Source organism: Chinchilla lanigera, unplaced genomic scaffold, assembly GCF_000276665.1.
Source record: "Chinchilla lanigera isolate Chin_1 unplaced genomic scaffold, ChiLan1.0 scaffold00003, whole genome shotgun sequence".
In the NCBI taxonomy this organism is placed as follows: Eukaryota; Metazoa; Chordata; class Mammalia; order Rodentia; family Chinchillidae; genus Chinchilla; species Chinchilla lanigera.
In genome coordinates, this window is record NW_004955404.1 from 13,118,927 (window position 1) to 13,136,097 (window position 17,171).

General features: G+C 44.3%; 1 protein-coding gene across 6 annotated transcripts in view; it reads right to left on the reverse strand.

Moving 5' to 3' along the window:
* The window catches only part of Mbnl2 (muscleblind-like splicing regulator 2), a 152,569-nt gene extending 139,256 nt beyond the window's left edge, over positions 1 to 13,313 (reverse strand). For 2 of the 6 annotated variants that reach the window (XM_005374087.2, XM_005374093.2), the window contains exon 1: positions 13,078 to 13,311. The gene's annotated coding sequence lies outside the window, so the exon portion shown is untranslated. Of the gene's footprint in view, positions 1 to 13,077 lie in introns of all 6 variants that reach the window. The other 4 variants (XM_005374091.2, XM_005374089.2, XM_005374092.2 and 1 more) reach the window with 3 other exon arrangements.
* Positions 13,314 to 17,171: the final 3,858 nt, after the last annotated feature.

Sequence of the window (17,171 nt, forward strand, 5' to 3'; positions counted from 1 at the left end):
TGTTTCTAATTTTCAGTCCTGCAGACGTGAGGGGAAGAAGGGATGGTGAAGGAGGGAAGTCAGCCTGGCGGTGCGGTCCTGGCTCAGCGTCCCGGCCGGAGCCTGGAAGGGATCCAGCCCCTTTGCCATTTTGAGGAAGGAAGCAAACAGTGCGGCCGTTCCCCGCCTTCCCCCATCTGGCCAGGGCTGGTCTCCTCTGACGCTCATAACGTACGAGGCAATGGATAGGTCGGTGTCATGATTTAATAGCAGCACGTTACTAGAAGCCAGACACCGTACTGAACATATGGTTTTGATTTGTTTGTTTGTTTTTAACCAGTGAGTAAGAAGGACTGTCACAGACCTCACTTCAGGATTTGCTGGGTTCTGCCAAACTGTAATGAGAAAGCTACTCCCGCACTGGTGACCATAACCCCCAACTCAGGCTCAGCACCTTTGCGGGGGCCAGGGAGAAAGGGACCATGAGGGCCTGGGTGGAAATGCGGTGTCCCTGAAGCCTCAGAGAGGGGCACCATGGTGTGGACCTGACCAAGCACACAGACCCGTCCTCACTCTCCTGTGCCTTTCTGTGCTCACTTATCAAAACCTGGAAGGGAGTGATCAGAACATCAAAGGCAACTTCACAGCCACAGAGCAATTAACTCAAGCTCCAGCATGCACCCATATCTACACAAGACTAACCAGCAACATTCTCCAACCTTCCATCTTGTGTTACCAGCTACCAGTGCTTCTAGAAGTCATCATTCCTCTCAGTTCCCTTTTCTGATCAATTATTTAGTAAGGTCTGGGTTATACAACAGAAATTTCATCCTGAGATGGAGGACTGTATGCCCTTTAATGGTCAGCTAGAAAACTGGCAGTTTGTGATGAAAAGGGAAATGTTCAGCGTGGCAGACTGCTAGAGAAGTTTACAGGACATCACTAGCAGGGGCAGAGAGAAAGAGAGAAAGGAGAAAGAAAGAGAGAGAGAGAAAGAGAGAGAGAAAGAGAGAAAGAGAGAAAGAGAGAAAGAGAGAAAGAGAGAAAGAGAGAGAGAAAGAAAGAAAGAAAGAAAGAAAAGAAAGAAAGAAAGAAAGAAAGAAGAAAGAAGAAAGAAAGAAAGAAAGAAAGAAAGAAAGAAAGAAAGAAAGAAACAAAGAAAGAAAAGAAAGAAAGAAAAAGAAAGGCAGATTGTAATAGAGCAGAGGCCTAGGGATCTTTTAGGCTAAATATCAACCTGAAGATTTGCCTAACAAAAATTGGAACGCTTGTCTCAGGACAAGTCTGAAAACCATGGGGCAGGCTGTGGCTTTCTGTAGAGTAACACCGGGCCACCGGTAGGGACGTGGCTGGACCTTCCTCGCCCTCCCTGTGTTTACTTGGGGCGTCCCTGAGTGCGCCTGGGCGGAACTGAGGGTGCAAATCCCTCCCGATTGCTGTCTGGAGGACCAGGGCAGGTGAGGGCTGCTGGCTGTTGACTGGAGCTGGGATTAATTAGTTCCTTCTGTGACCTTGACACCTACTGATGGCCAGTGAGCCGGCGCTTCCCTAAGCTGCAGAAGACTCAGTGCTGAGAAGCACAGAGGAACTCGGGGAGACTGGACTACTGCTAAAATGATCACAGAGAGACTGGGCCAAAAAACTAAAACAGCCGAACAAAAGGAAACCCGAAACCACGTAGTTTAGCTCTGAAAACTGTCTCAGTTGTGTTATTCTAACAGTGTGACAATGTAGCCCCATCAATCACTTTCCGTGCACGTATCACACACACATTTATTTAAATCTCTGTCTCTCTGTCATCCTTCTGGGTAATTCTGCAAGCCAATGTCCAGCCCCTTGACGTTTTTTTCCGGAGGTAGCCATTGTCTGTGGCAATGACGGTGAAGCTATGCCATGTGTGCCACAGCGGGCATGCGGAGCCCTCTCTGTCCCACACAAACCAAGTCACCCCAGCAGCTGGGCAGCAGGTCATAGCTGTTTTTTCTACACTAAAATGTCAGTTTTCAGGTTTGATTGCAGTGTTGGCACTTTGCGATAAGTAAGTGGGGTTTCACATGCTGTTTAGGCACTGGGTCCCTAAAAGGTTCATCGTCACTGATCTGTGCCAAGGACTGAAGACAATTTTAAAGCATCCCTTGCCATTGTGGAAGGGGTGTGAAAAGGAAAAGTTTCAGCAAGGCAGATTGCTGAAGAAGTCGTCAACCTCACCTATTAGTTTTGCCCACTGTGCTCAGGCCTGAGGGGAGCTGAGGGAAAACCAGTGCCCCACCATCTTCCCTTCTATGGCTGGTTCAATCTATGGCATGGTTCCTTCTACGGCATGGTTCCTTCTATGGCATGGTTCCCTATGGCCAACCATGGGCCAAAGCTGCTAGAAAACCAAAGAATGTCTTAGGCTGCATAAGTTAAATATCACACCCCACATAAGGAAGGTACCATACTGGTCCTGTTGGAGGGGGCTTGACATCCTCAGATATGTGAAGGGCTGGCCTGCTGAAAAGACAGCGGGCTGCCTAGGCTTACTCCAAAATCCTGAACATCGAAATAAGGCTAAGGAGTGGGAGGTATTGTGCTTCACGGCAGCACAGGACGGAATTTTCTAGCCACATGTTATAGCTTGGATGCACAATGCGGCTGCGCTTGCGCAATCACTAGGGAGATACAAGGTAGTTAGCAGGTGAACAGTTGGTAAATAAAGAGGTCTCCCTTAGACTCTAATGTGTCTTCTCCCGGCAACCCCCATGCCGGCACCTGAGTGTCTGAATCCACCAGGCAACCATTGGAGTAGAAAGTTCTGGAAGGTAAAGAGTTAAAAAGACCAAAGCTCTCTGGGGGCCCCAGGGGCAAAGAGTCCCTTTGATCATGCCTCTTAATTGCAGCCCAGTTGCACCAGGGAACTTTAAAGAAAAGAAACAGCGAAACTCTAGAGATAGGGTTTGTTTTGTTTCCTGAGGGGATGGTCTTTGTGGTGGCTGCCAGGAAGCTGATACTGCAAGGGCTGTCCTCCGGGAGAGATCAATCATCCCTTCCACCAGTCAGGTGCAGGAGGACCCCAGAATCAGGGGCCATCTACTATGCCAGTCCATCTGGCTGAGAGCGTAGAAGGGAGACCAGCAAACCACCACAGGCACCTGTGTGGCACCTGCCTGCCTTGGCGGAAGATAGGCAGGGTGCCCAAAAAGAAGCTTGTGCAAAGAGGGAAACTCAAGGATGAAGCAAGGGGATTTCTAAGAACTGCCACAGAATGTCTCAGAGTCAAAACAGCACAAAAGACCTCACCTTCCACAAGATCATGCTGTTGATAATGAGCTTTTATGGACGCTCTCTGTTGCAGGCATTTGCAAGTTGAGGCCCATCATGTTCTTTCAGTTTGAGGCAGGGTGTGCGCCTGTGCGTGCACACACATACGAGATGGGAGAGGAACACGAGGGCCAAGTAATGAGACCATGCCCTCGTCATCCCTGGCGGTGCCCCAAGTCCCTTTGCGAGGAGGGACTCCTGGCTAAAACTGGACTTCGGCCTGAACGGTATGCCAGTAATTGCTTGTTTATGTTCTCTTGAACTATTTAGTGAGTTCTGAGCTGGTGGTTGTAACATGAAAGATTTCCTGAAGCAATCCCCCTTTTTTGCAGCCCTTAAGCAGGCACTGTTGGAATAGGGTTTGGGTGTCTATATCTTACTAATACGGGTTTCACTCCTCTTCTGGCACTGGCTGGCATGTGACCCAGCCAAGTAACTTGGTCTCTCTAAGCTTCATTTTCTTTGTGAAAAGTTTCAACTCTATTGACATGCATCGAGTTCTCAGCAGAGGGCTCAGCAGACAGTAGGCGCCCCCTAAAATCAGTAAACATTTGCTTTGTTATATTCCTACAAGTTAGTGGTAAATTAAAAATTCATAAAAACATCAGCCATCTGTGTGGCCTACATGGACATCTGGGCAGGGAAGACTTCCTCTAAATCAGTTTAGCTTGACTCCTGGCTCTAGCAAGGAGAGGGCCACTTGCAGGACACAGAGAAAAGACGTGCCTCAGCAGAGGGAGGGCAGGTGAAGGCACAAGATATGAGCCTTATAACCACATAGAAGATGTCTCTGACAGGCCTGGACCTTCACACAGGCAACTCCATTAGAAAGCTCTCTGCTCTAATGATGTCCTCATTTTATACTACAAGACTTTCAACCTACCATTATTAAACCAGTGCAATGTTAATGGCACATAACCCTCTCTACATTCTTCATATTCTTGGGGAGGGGTGAGAACAGAATAGCATTCTGAATGGATGAGTTTGCCACAATTCCCTAAACCAACTCACTGAGGCTGTAATAACTAAAGCAGGCATATTAAACTCTGGGGTTCCAGTTCTACCCCTAGAAAAAGGGAATCTAAGACTGATTTCTAGCACACGTATTTCTTAGGAGGAAAAAAAAAATCTCTGGAGCAGATGTGTAAACACACCAGCCTTTCCTGGAGGTGGTAACCAAACCCCTCAGGGAATTTGTGAGTCTGTGTCAGCAGAGACAGCAGACATTGTGGCATGGGGCGATATCCACAGGCTACATGCAGCCACAGAGCTGGACAACAGAGCTGCTGCACCCCACTGAAGTCCCTGCCTTCAGACGTTGGCCAGCAGCCACGGTGCAAGGCTGGTGGTTATTTCAACGCCACTTCCACTCTACCCTCCGGCCTGAGCAGCCTGGCAAGGCCTCCTGGGCTGAAGTTGGAGGTGCTGTCTCCAGCCCTATGGGGTGCATTTCAAAGCAGCCTTCTGGATCCAAGCATCTGCATCCTCTTACACTTCTGCAGTATAGCCATTCTATTCTAGAGCCTCCCAGATGTGCGCCATCATCTCATCCTCTGAGGGTTTGTTAGAAAAGCAGAACGCTGGCCTCTCCCCAGGCCCACTGAATCAGAATCTACATTTTTAATAAGATCCCCAGGTGATCTGCAGGCACAAGGAAGTTTGACAAGTGATATGCTGATGTAGTCCTTGGAGGCACCTGGTATGAAGGCATCAACCACTTGCACATGTCCAAGTACTCTCTCATCTTGCAAGTCTATTTTCTTCAAAACAGTCCTATGGCTGGGTTCATCTGAGAGCCGCTAGATCCAGGAAAATAAACCTACAGGGTCTTGGAGAACAAGATGACCAGTGTCTAGGGCTATTTCCAACCATGCTGGAATTACTGTTCTAGCCAGTAATATCCCCCCAAATGCGTATTTTGAAAGACAGATGCAGAAGACTTGATAATTGTTGATTTCAACCCGAGTCTTTTGGGTATTAGTGAAGATCTACCTATTCAAAAGTCACTCATAGATAGGAAAGATATATCAATGAATGCGCGTTTATTCCAATCTTCTAAAGCTCTAAACATGACCCTTAGGCTAGTGCTGTCAAACCTGTGGCACTAGTGCCACTGCGAGCTATTTGTATCGTGGAAAGGTTTGCCACTGCTGCCCTAGATGAATATTTGCCCCAAGAGGACCACTGCCAGAGACCTGCGCCAAGGAGGATAAAATACACGCAAGGACCGTGCAGCGCAGGAAGCCACGCTGCTTTCCCATGGAATTATGGAGACTGGGCTATGGTGTTTCACAGGAAAGTTTATGTATGTTTTAAAACACTTGTTCTCCTTTGTGGATATTTATTTTCCTGATTCGTTGCTAGTTCTGAGTTTCTTCTAGGCCCCTGGCTATGTTCCCCCAGGCTCACCCTGTGGCATCCGCTTGTCTCTCTCTGCATGCTTCCACCCTCCATGCGATGCTGAGCATTCAGGGCTTCCACGACAGCTTCTACACAGCTGTGTCTCAGGCTGACGTGGGTAGCCTGGTGTCTACACTGTGCTTCATCTCCACGTTGTCAAATACCTGGGGTATCTCCACTCAGATGTCCCATCCCTCGCTAAAACCACCTGCCCTAACCCCAAAACTCATCATCTCCTCTGTTCCTTTGGTCTTAATTGCACCGCTTGGCCCCCTTTTCTCTAGATCCCCATTTCATCCGTGCCACCTGCCATCAACATTTCTCTTGATAGCAACTGTCATGTCACTGGCCTTTTTGGGCTCTTGTGGCACCTACTATTTTGCCTTTGAGATGCCTTTTGGATCTGCCTTTTCTTCTGTGTTCTCACACTTCCCATGCTCATTGTCTTCCTTCCCACACTATGCCGAGAATATTGCAAAGGTTTTCTGGCCACTGGCATCGCTTGTTAGAAATGTTCTGACTGCTTACCCAGTGCAACAAGTCCTAGATGAATCTTTATCAAGCACTAGACCTGTGTTAGGGGTATGAGATAAAACTCCTTCACAGGGCCCTTCCGCTCTTCTCTGTCCTGATTCCAGCCGCCTGCTCCATCTAGCCTGATGTCCCCCACCTTCTCTAACATTTCTTCTCTATTCCCCAAAGACACGGTTCCTCACCAGCCCTGCCCCCACATCATGCTGCCTCTCCTTCCTGAGATTTTGGTCACTGGCTTCTCTAAACTTTTTGATCATATATAATTGAAAATATTTTTCACAGACATAAATATCATAAGGAGAGCTACTTATTTGTAAATGGTAAGCTTTCATAACAATACTAATATATTCTGTTCTGTATCAAACATACATGTAAATTGACATTTTAAAGGATAAGTTAAATAATATCAGTTCAACTGCTTCCTTATGTAGTGAATAATTTTGCCCTTGGCCTCCGGTGTGTATGTGTCACATCAGAAATGCTGCTCTAGACAAAATACGTCTGTTCAGACCCACAGGAAGGAGCCCTTTCTCCAAGACCTTGTTCTCTATCACTCCAACCCCAACAGAACTCTCCTTTCCTGAACCCACAGGACCTTAAATGTACAAGTACTAAATCATTTATATAATATATGCTTCACTAATACTTCTACTTTGATTAAATGAAACTTTCATTTAGGATGCCAGAAACTTATAGATTTTTAGAATAATTCAGTCTCTTAATTAAAAACATACTGCCTTCCCAAAATTGCTTGGGTTGGGCTCTACTAAAGTATCCAATATGCATTACAAGAAAACTCCAAGTAAGACTGCAGTGTAATTTCATTTATCTCATTAAATAGTATATTGGGTCTCCATAGGTTTGAGGAATGTTGGCTAATAAGACTTTCAGCATATCCCTTAACTTTGCTCAAATTCAGTCTTCATTTTTTTATAAAACAGGAGAAAGGGAGCATTTTAAAATGAGCAGAGAAACTGAAATGCCATACCTGTAGCAAGTTATCATCATGATTACACTTCTTATTTATGCATTATAATATAGAAGATAAGGTACATCTGAGATTTCAAAAATAATTGGCATCCCACATCTGACTTGAGCTTTGATATCTTTCTTTAAGTGCTTGCTTCGGCAGCACATATACTAAAATTGGAACGATATCTTTCTTTAAATGAGTTATTTTTATTTTCTCTGTTTTGTTTGTTCAGCCGAAGCCCTAGTGCTGCCTACCTAGAGGGCTTAGAGGTCTTAGAGCCTGAACTGAAGAAGTGGCTTTGCCAAGTGTTAGCTGCGGGGTCACAAGCGTGTCATGGAGTCCTTCAGAGCGTCTCTGCTTGTATAAGCCAGCTGGGAAGAACATTCAACTTGCGAGCCTCTCTTCTTCTTCTAAGGTTCAAATTACACGAGATATGTGTGCAAAGCCCTTGTTTATAACACAGGACCCTAAAATATTAGTTTTTTCCCCCAGCCTTTCAGCAGGTTTAAGGGAACTCACATGCTCTTATGGAAAAACAGAATACTTCGAATTTTGGTTTCCTTTTTTTTCTCTCTCTCTCTCTTTTTTTTTTTCCAGGCCTGTAGGCAGCCCATTTATAATCACTAATAAATGGTGGGTCTTAGAAGCACTTCACTGCTCTATGCCTGGGCTAGGGTGTAACAGCAGGTACACATATTGTTCCCTGATACCTTCTGGGCAGTCAGAGTCAAGAAGCCCACCTCTCTTTGTGTTCTGCCTTGACTTCTTCATCCCAAAGCCTCCTCTACATGTACACACAGTCTAAGAAAGCATTTGGGGACAAGAGATGGTAACAGGCACTCACCTACCCAGTCCACTTCTACGCTTGTCCTGTGCTTCAAAATTCAAGTCAATGAATCACTGAAAACCATCAATGAGTAAAAGACTTTACACTCAGACTTATGACTCTTGTCCAGAAGGAGCTTTACCTCACACAGCCTTGCCAGAGTGCCCTAATTTTAGGCTTCCACTTTTTAACTCTTTGTTTGAACTGTTAATTGAGATAGCGCTAGTGAAAGCCCTTTGTAAAGGGCAAGGAGCTACACATATGTTAATTACCCTCCTGAAGACATTTGTGTGCTTAACTATTCTTATCTTGTTTGTAAGTATCTCCTTTCCCTAGCTATTGTGGATTGCAAACTGCTCTGGAGAGAGGCCAGCAGCATTTTCAGAGTCTTGCCTGCTCCTTGTCTGTCCCCAGAGGGGGCTTACCGTCCCCAAAGTCCTTCGGCAGCAACCAGCCGGCTGCAAATGCTCAAGACCTTGGACCCGCTCTTCTCTGCCGCCACTCAGGGCTAAGAAGAATTCTTTAAAGCACAGCCACGTCCTCTGCCTCCTCTTTAAGCTTGTGCGCAGCTTGTCTTTGCTTAGAGAATGGATAGTAATTCGGATGTTAGGGGGCGGGCATCAAAACTCAACAGAAGAACTTGATGTTTAAAGAAGAAACAAATTTCAAAATGAACTCTGCTTTTACTAGAAAAGAGGGAACTTAATCCTCCAGAGTCAGGCCTCAGGTTTCCTTGCGGAGGACAGGGATGGTGAACTCCTTGAACTGGGGCTTCAGCAGCACATGGGACAAGGTCTAAGATTTCTTTTTGTTGATCGGTTGGTTCTTAAGGCCTTATAAACGATGTCCCCGTGCGGTCCCCAGTCACTTTACAGCTAAAACTAGCTGCTGAGACTCAGTGATCGCTCGCAGTGGCCTTACAGTTAGAGTTTTTCTTTCTTTTCCCACCCCCTGCATTTAGGGTTTTTGGAGCACCCTCATTGCTATTGCTCATCTCACATCTGTCTATTACTGAAACAGCACTTATGCTGAGAAAAATAACAAAGGTTAGAAGAAGTACACACAGGCAGATATCTCAAACTCAAAATTCCTCTTCTTGTCCTCCTCCCAACACCAAAGTCATCTCAAATCTAAAAGCCATGTCTACTGATTAACAGTATAAATTGATATTAAGCAATAACAATACCATTCAAGCCTTTGAATCTTTGTCTTGCACTTTGTATTTCTGTGCACACACCCACAGGGGCAGGTACTGGGTAACTGGCTTGGTGTTCTAAGCGAATTAGGAAAAACCAGCGAGCCCAAGAAGTGTTTAATAAATACTTGCTGACTGATGGATGGAAGCTACTGACCAAGGATACCTGAGACCATGAATTTCTTGTCAAAGAACTAAGGTGCATTGTGGAGTCCATTTTTACTAGCAAGGGTTTTTGCCACACTGAGGGGAAGAGGCCAGCCAAAAACCTGTCCATCTCGGAGCTCAGATTCATAAAGGGGACCCTGAGGCCTCACTTTCACACCTGTTTTATGGGCAGCAGCGAGACGAGGACTAGTCTCTATGAACAGTGTGCATGCAGTCGGAAGTCTGGGCCTGATGTAAACTCAGCTTCAAATCACCTTTGACTCCTGACTATTAGCACAGCTGCATCTACGAGTTTATGTACCATTTCAAGAAGAAAAACAAAAACCGAGCTGAAGAAAAACAAGGAGAAAAAATGGTATCGTAAATGACTGACACAGCTGTTAAGACGTCCTGCTCCATCCTGTGCAGAGGCTTTCTTTCAAAGCACGAAATACCGAGTTCTTTGCTCCACACTGCAGAAGGTATCCGCGTCCGTTTAATTCAGTGGGTCATTCCAGAAAGGATCCCGGGCTTATGCCTCTTGTCTTCTCCTTTCAGCTTCTTCCCTTCTTTTCTTGCTAGGCCTTTCAGCTGGAGTTGAGGCAGATTTTGTGAAAACAGGAATAGGTTCTTTCCCTGTTCTGCCATGCCCTTGGGGTTCTGTGCTCACCTGGCCTAACTTCCGATAGCAGCTTTCTCTCTTGTCTTTGAGGTCTTGCCTCTGTCCTCCCCAGACAGCCTTTGTCTCCACCGCCCAGCAGCTTCTCCCCTGTTGGGGTTCTCTGCCTGAGCCAGCTCTGATGTACAGCTGTACCTAGAGATGTCAAAGGTGCCCACACTATGCTTTCAACATCCAACGTGTCTTGCACTTATACGATCTTTTCATCAATCAGGATCCTTCACCCCTTGCAATGTACCCACCTACCTCCGTGTTGATACTGCTTTATTTTAAAAAATGTAAACATATGCCTTTCTTCCCATCTCTTGTTATCCATAGGAGTGCAGGAAGGAAAGAAGAGAAAATGCATACAAGATTGACTCTACTCATTCTACTATGTGGAATTCTTTCAGCTCAATATCTAAATCCTCTTCTCCCAATTCTTACTGGGAATCTTGAGTACCCGATCTTGAATTTCTATGGCGCTCCCTGAGCGCGGGACTGGCTGGTAGCCATGTGATATTGATTTGTTTTCACCATAGCAACAGCAAATTAAAACAACCAGCAGAGAGAAGGCAGGCTGTTTAGCAGTAAAGCTACATGACCAGTATATTTCACAAGCATATTTTTCTTCCTTCCTGTTCTTTTCTTCCTTATGCATTTTACTTTCACAAATTTAATACAAAAGCCAAAGTAAAAATAGCACTAAATGCTTTGGGCACTACAAGGCCTATCCCTGGAATGGTCTGTCTTGCTAAGCTTCTAGTATATTAGACTAGATCTGTGGAGAAAATGCAAAATGACAATTCCCTGATTTCCTTGGAGATTTAATTGTTGGTCTAAGGATAAATATCTCTGGAAAATTCTGATGAGCACAAAATGAAGGACCGGGTATACCCCAAGGCAATGCCAAGGTTTCTCCCCTTTGTATTTTAAATAGCTTATTGTGCTGAGACAACTTTTTTCTTTTGCTATTTTTGTTTCTTTTTTCTTCCTTTTTTTTTTTTTTTTTAGTACAAGGTCAAGGTCTCCGAAAGTGAGAGAAAGTATTATTCATTTCTATTAAGAGCTAGGAAAATTAGGTAGGCATTTGTTCAAGGCTCAGTAAGTGTTAGGAAGGAGGACACGAACTAGCACTGGGAATTCCTGGGAACTCCAACGTGTTGTAACCAAAATTCTCTCTTAAAAGGATCCTTAGTAAACAGTAATCTTCCCCCTCATCCACAGAACCAAGAATGCCACCTGTGACACGGGATTAGCAGCCGGCAGTATTAGACTTTCCTTCCTCCGGGCATCGGCCCTAGAACACAGTGCGTTATGTATAAAAGCAGCTGTTCCCACCATCCCAAGCAGCCTTGAACTTGGTGGCATAACCTGCATCCTAGACAATAGCTCTTGTCGCACTGAGAATAGGGCTCTGGGGACAGTCCTCACAGGTGGCAATGCTGGGCTACACCAAGGGGGAGTTAGGCCAGAAAAAAGCCGAGCTCGGCTTCCTAGTGCTTTTTACCAGCGGGGCCGAAAACCTACGCTGACCAGCAGGTAGGAGATGATGCCCTATTTACAAAGGGGATCTGTTCAGGGTTTACAAAGAACAAGCTACAATTTGAAGACATAACTTAAGTCCTGGCAGCCAGGAGAGAATGTTCCTGCCCAGGACTTAGAGAAATATTCCTCTCCACCAGCCTGAATAAAAGAACACACAGCAGAAATAGTTGGGGGATGACGTCAGAAGTTCTGGGCTAGTGTCCTGCACTTCTCCTTGAAAGTAAAAACCGTGGGTCTAGAAGAATCTACGTGGCACTGCTGTTATTTAAATGAGCACTGCTGCCCTCCAAAAGGAGCAGGAGAGCCTAAGAAACTTCCTCTTACGTAAAGATTATAAGGATGTCCCCCTGCCGTATTCTTTTTACCCTATTGTCCCCAAAACATACAGTTAACAAACATCTTTCCACTTCACCTTTGTCTTGGAAAGGGACAGTAATATTCCTTGAAGAACATTCACCGTGGTTGTGGTTAGGCAAGTCAGGATTTTTTTTTCCTTGCTTCAGTGCTTGCTAACTATTCTAAAAATGTTACACATTTATTGTAAACACATGCTTCCGAGGCCTAACAAAAAAGCACAGTTTCCTCATGCCTGGCAGAAATTTAAAACGGAAAAGGGCAGAAAGAATTCTTTAGCAAATATATCCTTTCCTCCTCCTGGGCCAAGTGTGTTAAAAATAAATCTTCTCCATCATTTCTCACTGCTGCTTGTCGGCAAGAAAGTTGATATGGTTCGGCATAGTGAAAACACAGCTTTAAAAGCTAGCCTGCTCTCATTAAATTATTCTGCTGGCTGTGTGTTCTCATTAAAAATGCATACAGATCAGATAATTGCAGTAAGCATTATTAACCCAGCTTTACTTTGGAATATAATGGTTCCACTTTCAAGCTGGAAACAAAGGCTCGGACATGCCAGGGAAAGAAATGTAAACATTGAACTACAGTATCGAAAACTTGCCAGAAAGCTACCTCTTGCTAGGTTGTTAAAAATGTGTCTTTGAAACTCAATTAAAGCTGTAGCATTCTAGGGGAGGGAGGTCTCTAATTTTCAAAACACAGACCTATTTTGGGCCCAAACATTCAATCGGTGATTATTTACTATTAAGTTTTTTTTTTTTTTAAATTCTTAATGGCAAGTCTGTTTCCAAATAACAGGACCAACATAAACTTTACCTATTCCGGAAGTAACTATGGCAGCTTGAAAATTTTCTATAACACGAAAATAAGAACGCTTTCAAGATTTTAACTGGTTTTAAAAAACATAGAAAATGGATCTGTTCTTTCAATGAAAACTCGGCTGTGTGCCTCACCCCGAACAGGAGACGAAGATTCAAGCTTTTGCCATTTCTTTTTCTCAAATCAAAATGTTACGTAAAACTCCAGGCTTCCCAGCAAGTATTACATTTGAATTAGTGGAATCCGGTTTCCCTGGCTTCCCTAAGCAACACACATGGAATGCAGCACACTGCAGCAAACTCTTTAAACATTCAAAAAAAAGGGGGGCGGGGGAGATCGCCTACCTTGTTTCGCTCTGCTTGTCCTTCCCCTGTACAGTAACCCCAAGAACATCTGGCAGAATCGGGCGGCCCAGGCTTCTCCACTGCATTATGAGGAAGAAATTTCCATGCCAATAGTTCTCCTTCCCTGTTTATTGTACTCTGAACGCCGTCTGCCGTATCTGGAAAATTTTACCTTCAGATGATGAAGCATAGACAGTCTAAACTCTGTTGCTGTAAAGCTGCAGCCCTTCCTTCCGACAAGCCCCGCCCCGCCGCGGCCAGCCAATCGCTAACCAGTTCGTCAGCCCTCCTCTTCTGAAGCGGGCCCTCATAGGATGACTGACACGGCAACACAGCGCTTGCAGTGTCGGAAAACAGCGCATCCATACTGATGAAGGGGGAATTTCCCTCTTCGAAGAAAGCAATCATAGCACCAAGACAAAGTGGCACATAATTGGCAGAACACAGAGAGGGGTAGCTCAGGAAAACACGCTCGAAGACAGCCAGCCCAAAGCCGGGAGCTGCACCGTAAATACTTCGTAAAACACAGAACTCCACAGATTCCGAAGAAATGCGGGTTGTACTTGAAACTGAAGTCGTAATACCAGTTAAAAAGGCGTATGTGTATATACATATATATATATATTTTTTTTTTTTTTAAAGGAAAGCAATTCAATGTCTGCCATGGAAAGTGATAGCTTACAAAACATTTACATATGATTTCTATGCTTGGAAGTGAACGTGTTAGCCAAGTGCATATCCACACTCGAGACCTGTTTGTAGCCCAGGCACACACAGTTTTCCTGTCCAACATCTGTTATGGCAGTGGTTAATTGCTGTAGCCCATATATCTTTCATATGAGTTTGCAGACCACTGAGGACTTCAATCAGGGAGTGCTGCACGATAAAATTCATATCTGCACATTACCCTTTGGAGCTCTTGGCAGACACCCACAGGAGGATTAGGTGCACCTTAGCCATCTTAGATGCCACTTGATAAACACCTTGCCTTGGCCCACTTTGTCACTAGTGGAGCTACGATTATAGGAAGGCAGTTACTGCTGAACATACAGGGCATGTGACTCTAGGGGCGCAGTCAGGTGCCAGTCCACAGAGGATGTTTTAGGAGGTGCTGGAGTTCCCTGAGATAAAGCCGGAGAAGAAGAATGGAAAGGTTGCTAAGGGTTGCTTATTTATTTTTTCTAGTCAACAGCATTTCTGCATGCTTTGAAAACAAAAACACATGGCGTTTAGAAAACAAAATAAGCGCACGTTTTCTTGCCACTAAACACAACGTTTGATATGTATATATATACATATATATGTATATGTATATATATATATATATAATTTTTTTTTGGTACCAGGAATTGAACTTATGACCTTGTGCTTGCCAGGCAGGTGCTGTGCTGCTGAGCTATATCCCTGGCCCCATTTTATATTTAAAAAAAATTAAGTATGATGGTTCCATGACTAGACCAAGTCAGGGATAAGACCCTTATTCTTGAGAAAGGTTGAGCCTAACACTATTTTTTTTAAATAAGCAACTGTTTAGTGCATCTGGAATACAGTAATGGGGTACGATGGAGTGGTTTCTTTTCACTTTACTACTTGCATCTTACAAAACGATGCTTCGTGATTTTGGGACTACTTTTCTCAAAAGAATACCATGTTCTAGTCCCCTCAATTTTTATAGTTAACCATGCTCTTTCCTATGTAAATCCTTTGACTATCATAACTTTCAGCCTTTCACCTAGTATAATTTTCTGGAAATTTAAATAAGCTTTGTGCTCAAATAGAGAATTATCTTAACATATTAATATATATAATATTATACTACCTGGTCTTTATGATTCTCCTGTTCTCTATCCCCTCTGATATGAATTTCAAATTTTATTCCTCTATTCTTAGTCCTAAAAGCTCAGTCCCCTTTAATCTCCGTTCTCATCTCAAGAAATGAAGTCTCCTTGAGTTTTCCTCCAAGCTAACCGAGAGCTCTGACCCATTACCTGCATGGTACAAGCACTAATTAATGGCCTCTGGGACTCCAGCCTCCTAGCTCCAAGCTTCTCTGTTGTCAGACAGGTTTTACTGAGTCTTGTAGAGTCATGTTCCTTTTATACTCAAACCCTTCCCCCTATAAAATCCAAATTACAGACTTTCAAGGTCCTTCGTGCTGTGGTCCCTCCCTTCCTGGCCGGCATTTCCTTCACCGTTTTGCTAAAGGAACTTGCCAATAGAGTCGCTCTTCTCTCCACCGCCATGCTGTTTTCTGCCTTCCTCAACCTGGAGAGTGCGGTTCACATCTCCTTTCTTCCCTGTCCACTGTAGCTTCTCTGAAGTCCTTCCAAGTATTCTGAACTGTTTCTCATGCCAGGCCATTTTAAACCCTTAACATAATGTTAAGGAAAATATATCTACAGACATGCTTAAATATCACATGGTATCCCTCCTATGAGACACCCAAAATACAAATAAAATCAAAATAAAAGATAGATAATAAGAAATATGGAGATAGATCTTTCACACATGGAAGGGGACCAAGAGATAAAGGAAGAGGCTGGGAGGAGAGGAGAAGAGGCTGAAAAAACTAATTAAGATGTACTTTGTACATGTACCAACTCCCCTAAGAGAAATGTGCTCGTTGTGTCACGAACATGTACTAGTAAAACATGAAAATTGAGAAAAGTGTCCTCATCAGCAACATAGTCTTGCAGAGCGAGCTTGCCTGAGTTGATCTTTGCATCTCAGAAAACAAGGTTTGTGTCCTGTAGTAATCAAGCTAATGTATGCAAGACATCTATACAGCGGCACATGGGAAATGCTCACCATGTGGTAACTTTTCCTACAGACGCCATGCACAAACTTGCTAATCTCATGACGCTTATCTCAAGAAGTCATGTCGTCTTTGTTCAAGCACACAAGCTGAAAACCAGGCAGAATTTCTTGACCCTCTTCCCTAACCACCAGTATCAAGATCTGTTCAGTTGAACCTCTGAATATTTCAAAATGTTTCGCTTTGCTCCCTCTCTTCCCAGCTTTTCCAAAGGGGTGTCTTCAACTGTTTGTATTGAGCTAGTTTCTTAGCTGGTCTTCTGAAATATATTTTACAACCCCATCAAGCCCTTTTGCATGTTTCAGCCAGAATACAATTTCATATACAGAAATCTTAGCTTTTTCACCTTTACTATACCATTGTGTCCCCTGGCCCTGAATTCAGATGTTGAAGTCCTAACCCTGAGCTGATGTAATTGGAGACAGGGTTTTTGAAAGTAATGAAGTTTAGGAGAGGTCATGAGAATGGGCCTTCGGAATGGTATTAATGTTCTTAGAAGAGACCCCAGAGAGAGGTCACTTTCTCTCTCTACCCTGTGAGGACAGAGAAAGGAGATAGTCCCCTGCTGGTCAGGAAGAGTCCTCCCTAGAATTCCACCACACTGGTCCCTTATCTCAGATATCTCTCCAGACTGAGAGAAAATAAATTTTGGTTGTGTAAGTCATCTAGCTTTTGGTATTTTAAAATATCTACTCGAGCAGACTAATACAGCCTGTAAATATCTTAGAGCTGCTCTTAGGAGCATGATGAAGTCCTCCTGCAGGCTGGGTACCACCTGGCCTCTGTGTACCTCCCTGGCCCAATCAGAAGCCAGTTTCTCAGGGACACTTTCCCCAACCCACAAGATGAACACAGGTCCACCTGTTGCTTTCTCTCACAGCCCCATGAACTCCAGAGTAGTACTTCTCCAATTTTAATGTGTATGCAAATCCTCCAGGGATCTTGTTAAAATGTAGGTCTGATCTCAGGAGTTCCTGGGTGGATACTGAGATTATGCTTTTCTAACAAGCTCCCAAGTGGTATTGAAGTTGTCAGTCTATGGACTACTCTTCACATAGCAAGATTTTATAGCTGTTGTTCACTTAGAGCACGTACTACTGGACATGGTTATTTGTTAATTTCGTTAATTATTTACTTCAGGCCTACCTTCCCTACCAGCTTGTTGGCATGGGAAGTCACCATTGTCTCTGCAGCACCTAACCTTCATGTGCGGAAGCATGGAGGTGGGGGTGGGGCATGATCTGTAGCATATGCAGGCTAAGTGAATGAATCGACTGAC